Here is a 5,582-nt window from a genome sequence, read left to right as displayed (position 1 = left end):
TTGGCAACATGCTCAGATGCTAAAAAAAATTACTGGATTTCCCATTCCAGGTTGGACTATGTGATTCCATTGGTAAATTATCTTTTTAAGCCTCATCAGTCATTGACTGCCTTAAACCCTCAAAGGGGCAGCTTTAGAGCTCTTGAAAGTCCTCTAGCACTCAGATTGTGCAAAAATGACCGCTACCTGCAGTAGTTATGGCTGTTTGCACAGGGAACAGATGTTCTCAGATGCTGGCAACCCAGAGCTGGCGCGTTCTCTCGCAGGGGTTGACTGGATCCTGTTGCAACTCCACAAAGCCCTTGGGAAGACACTTTGCATTCAGGGTGCTGTAACAAATTATGTTGCCTCCAGCACGAGTCCTGCAGGTCGTTATATTGCCGTAGGGTAGTAGATGTAAAGGCTGCTCCTTCCTTTCCCCACAGCATGAGTCAGGAGATGTAGGGTGAGGTCCTCATGAGAGGTAGGGTGATGTCCTCTCTAGGCAGTCTTTGTAGCTCGAGGTGTGGTATGAGACGTGATAAACCTCCAGAGCAAGGCTGAGTTTCACGCATGGTCCATTGAGCAGAGCAATCTCTGGGACTGCTCCACGGTGAATGCTCTGTGTCCCCCGAACACAGTTGCCTTCAAGAGACTTTTGGGAGGAGCTCTCGCCGGCATTAATCACTCATCAGGATGGGAGTAGGAAATCAGATGCTGTGTAAGGTGATGTCTGTATTTGAATTGCAGCCGGAGGCAGCTTCACGGAGCTGCTGCATCATGAGAAGGTGCTGATTGCTTGCAGGCAAGGTGTCTCCCTGCAGCTTCAGAAGACATTCAGTGCTGATTTCTAGCTCAGAGGCACATCTCCTGCCATCACTGAATGAAATCCAGGCCCTGGGTCGAGGCGGCACAGGACACCAGCTGTAGAGGTGGCTGCAATGAGCCCACTGAGGAGTTCAAGGGTTACACCATCAGTTATGGGAAGGAGGTAGCTCCTCTCCTGTGGTTTCAGTGCTGTGAATTACAGCATTACTCCACCACTGGTTTAATGCATGAGAAGAAAGAGCATAAAACCAGGCCAAGGCTCAGCCCAAAGGATCCCGCTCTCCTCTTCCCACCCCCATCAGAGCTGCAGAGCTGGTGGTGAGAGGAGCTCCAGGGACATCGTGCAGAGAGGCAAGATTGACCCTGCGTCTTGGAGAGAGATGTTTTGCCTCCCCATCCAACTGTCCATCTCTGCATAGTGCCCTGAGGGACCAGCAGGGAACAGAGCCACCCAAGCCATCAGCCCCAATTATTGAAATGTCCCTTTCTACCTCCTAGTGGCTTCTATGCCTAGAGGGAAGAGGGCTGTTGAGCAGGATGGGCCAGGAGTAGGAGTCTTACACTCTTGCCCAAACCATGCGTGGGCTTAAGGCTTTGAGAGGTGGAGGAGACTGACTTCTCTGTGGTGGTGACTCTTGGATATGGAGGAGAATTCATAGCTGCTGCCTGCTGGAAAGGCCAAAAAGAGGGACAAATAGGAAAAGGGCTGATAGGAAGCATTTCCAGGGTATCCAGCTTGTGGCTGATGCTCTCCAAGCAGGACTTTGCAGGACCTCATCCTTCTGTAGGGAGAGCACAGTGGCAGTGCAACATAGAAGTGACAAAACTGACAAGAGGACTTCTTGAGGAGGGCAGTGGGAGGGAGGGATAAAGCCCACCAAAACAAGGAGTAAAGCAGATGGAGGGGATCAGGCAGGGCTGTGCCTCAGCCCTGTTTGAACTCTGCAGCAAGGCTCAGGCTGGGCTGCCAGCGCTGGTGGCATGTCTTCTGCTCTTGGGGTCTTTGAAGATACAACTCCTCCTGGGAGACTGGGCTGGGGAGGTACCGTGAGCCAGTGTCTTTCTGCAGAAGGGGCATGATCAAGCTTTCAAATCCCCAGGCGAGGAGAGGAAACCCATGAGGCTCCAGGCATAGGATGAGTTTTGTGAAGTTCTGGCATGAATAAAATTTGGATTTTGCCTGATTTAGTCATACCCCGTGGAGTACGGCGGAGAGGCATCATTCCATTTAATGTCCATCTTGCTGGGGATGGGAGGGCTCTATCTCCACCTCCATCTCCCCCTCCATCTCCCTTGAGATATCTCCCCTTGAGAGCTTGGACCTCTGGCACGCTGATGCAGGATGCATTGACTCCTCCTCGAATGCATGCCAAAAATAAAGGGCATGGTCACTAGTCATCAACAGGGATGGAGGAAGACTATGGAGTTACAACAGGAATCTGGGTGCCAGTGCGTCTGCCCTCCCACTGGCCGCAGTTCCCGCGAGGCTGTGACAGTTTTGCTCAGGCTTTTATGCCACAGCCTATGTTTAAAAAATAAAAAAAAGCAGAATCCACTCACGGGAGGTGATTTTCCCTGCTTGATGAAAGGAGGTTGGTGCCAGTTTGGATTTTGTTGTTGGCTGAGGGGCTTGAATGTGGACTTGTAGTTTTCACTGCGGGATGGCTGGTAATGAGGATTTACTCCTGTGTTCCACAGGATTGGGCAGCCTTCGTGCCCGAGCAGAAGAAACAACATCAGGCTACATGTTTTTGCAGCCTGATATCAAGTGAAGGAGCAGATCCTCCGTCCCTGGGACAGGACTCACTCCTGCAGCCAGATTTCTTTAGTCCAGCTTGCAACGGTTCACGGTCCTGCAGGTTTCCAGCTCCGTCGCCTGCAGCTGGCAGCCCTCGCATGTGCGTTTCTCCTGGCCCACAGACACGCGCCGGATCAAGCGTCGGTGATGCTGGGCTGCAGACTTCCAGGGAAAGGTAGGGTATGCAGCCAGCTCCTCCAGCCTGCAGCCTGGCCAGCTCACGATCCTGCCACGAGGCTTGCGTGGCGGGGGATGTTATTGGAGCCCATGTTGTTTATTCAGTAGTTTGTAGGAGAATGTCAGTTTTCATTCAAAAAAAAAAAAAAGAAATCGTCTCGTCTTCTCGATTGCCCAGAAAACATGAAGTGAGTTTGACCTAAAGGCTCAGGAACCAGAAGGCAAATATAAAGGACCCAAGTTTTACTATTTGCAAGCCAATCCCATGGTTTTTGGAGCCTGATTCATGATCGCAGATGGATTGATGTTGGCAGTATCGAACTGTCAGCCGGATTCCTTCACAGATGAAGATAAAGAGCCTCGTTTTTGCCAAAGGGTGAATGTATTCTTTATGAGATGCAACAGAGATGTAACACAGCACCTTGCTCCTGACAAGGCTGGCCTTTATTTCCTGGGTCTGCGCTTAGGACATGGCTGAACTTTCCCATAAGTTTTAGCCCTGATGCGGGGCCAGGATCTACAGTCCTGAATTCAGCTGTTGCAGCGGAGACGCAAAATAACTTCATTGACTTGGGCTTCGCGTCCCCATTTTTCTAAGCACTTTCATAACTCACCCGCAGACCTACGCTACAAATGGGCTTTTCAAGTCTGCCCTGTGCAAGGGAAGAGCTGGGAGAGGAGGTGCCGGCCGTTCTTGGTGGGAGCTGGAAGGAGCCTGCTGTTTACTCAAAACCCTTTTAATATCTTTATCGAGGCATAGGAAGAAATAGAGAGGCATTGCTAGCAAAATTGGCAGGGGGCTGGGAATGAGTGGAACGGTGAAGCAAGGGAGGCTGGGTTAGATGGTACGTTGGGGGCTGTTGGGTGAGTTGGACCTGGCCGGTGTGAATCTGTACTGCATGGAGCTGCCAGCGCGCAGATAACGGACGAGGACAGTAAGATTGGGAAAAAATGTGGGTCCTCCAACCACAGCATGGGACATCCCTGGCCCAGACCTACACGGAGGCTGCAGGGGTGCCGACCCATTGCTTAGAGGAGAAGTGGGCAGCATGGACCATCCTGGGCTCCCGGTTGCTCTGCCGCATCAGATGCTGTAATCCACAAGGCGTGTTGCTGCCTTCTCTAAAAACCAGCTTTGGAGTTTGTCTGGAAGGTGTGTGGTCAAGTCAGGATGGCTCTGGTTAGCTCTGAAAAACAACAGCGACGGCACTGCTTGTGCTTTCTGTAGACGGTGGGTGCCAGACGATATGCAGAGCAGCCCTGGGTTCTGGGCTCCTACGTTCCCCTCTAGTGACTTGGTCTTTCAGCAGAATCATGCTGGGCACTGAGCGGTAAAATTATTTTTAGAGCTTGTAAACAAGTAGACCTGTGATGATCCCCGCAGACGACCCAGCTCTGTCTCCTGCTCTGCGCACAGGGCTGTGCTCTTTGGGGATCACAGATATTCCCGTACGGGAATGAGTCAGGGTGGGGTGAGGACTTGCCTACATTTTCTTGCCATGGTTCGGTGATCGCCACCTTCTTCCCAAAAGATGCATCCAGCCTGTGTGGGTGCAGAAATGCATCTTGACTTCTTGAGCTCAACAACATAAAGAGAAAAATAACAAAGGTGATGATTTAAGCTGTTGTTAGAACAGGTTTCTTATTACAAAGGAGATTTCCCTCTCTCATGTCCAGCTCCAGGAACAGGCACCTACAGCCATGGTTTGGTACAGGGTGATGTGTTTGGCTCCTGCAGCAGGACTAGAGACAGATGGAAAGAAGAGATGGATGAAAAAAAATGAGTTTTTGCTGCAGAAATTCTCCTTGACTGCTTTCCTTTCTGAGCCACATGGGGAACATGGTTGGTGTGACCAGGATTAGGGGTTTGGGGCCACCTTGGAGTTGTTGGCGGGCTGGTGGCTTGGTGCCACTCTCAAGTGGGTCGGTGTGGGGCACAAAGGTCTCAAACCCTGGAAAGCCCAATCCCGAGCTTGAATTAATGGAGGAAAATAAATAACTTGGCTGATGGAGGAGATCTTCAGTCACCAGGTGCCAAAGGGATCGTGGGTGATGACAGTTTCTCCCTGGCCAGTGGTGCGAGGAAGCTGAAGGAGCTGAGGGGAGGACAGAGACCCTGTGGTGTAGAGATGAAGCTGTTTGCAAAGGAGAAACCCAAGGCTCCTGCAAGGTCTGGGACCTCCATCCAAGCCTGCCTGAGGTGGGGAATGTGGGCATGAAGGTGTTCAGCACTGCATTAAAGCCTGTGTTTCTTGTGCTAATAAGGTGTCTTGCTCTAAGCACCCCTGGAAGTATGAGCTGTGTAGGTGGAGCCGGAGAAATGGGTAAAAAAAAATCATGTAAATTCTGGCCTTGGGGTTCTAAGGAAGCCGCAGGAGCTCATCTCCGTGATGAACTGGTGGTTATATGGGCCATGGGAAGCAGTGCTGCTGGGTGGACACGGCTGCTCAGGGAGGATCCAGAGCTGCCCAACTTCTCCATCAGGGTCCTGGAGAGCAGAAAGCTGAGCCCCGCGGGCAGGCAGAGCAGGGCTGGCAGCCAGAGCTGGATTGCTTCATGCAAGATTTGGGGGGCAGCGGGAACAGGAGCAACATGTCTGGAGGCAAGGTGGCTTCTCCAGGGGTGGCTGCGTGGCCAGTGGCTTCCCAGCCCACGGCGTTTCATGCCCAGCAGCTCCTTGCTGCAGAGGCGAAGGGCGGCCGAGGAGTGAGCTCTGCTGGGGTGGTGGGGAGGAGGATTTGGGATGGTGGCTGGGGGCCGGGGGGGGGGGGCCGCAGGCAGGGGGTACGGCGGGGCGTGG

The sequence above is a fragment of the Egretta garzetta genome, unplaced genomic scaffold, assembly GCF_000687185.1.
Source record: "Egretta garzetta isolate BGI_Z169 unplaced genomic scaffold, ASM68718v1 scaffold459, whole genome shotgun sequence".
Classification (NCBI taxonomy): Eukaryota; Metazoa; Chordata; class Aves; order Pelecaniformes; family Ardeidae; genus Egretta; species Egretta garzetta.
Note: the sequence above shows the minus strand (reverse complement) of the source record.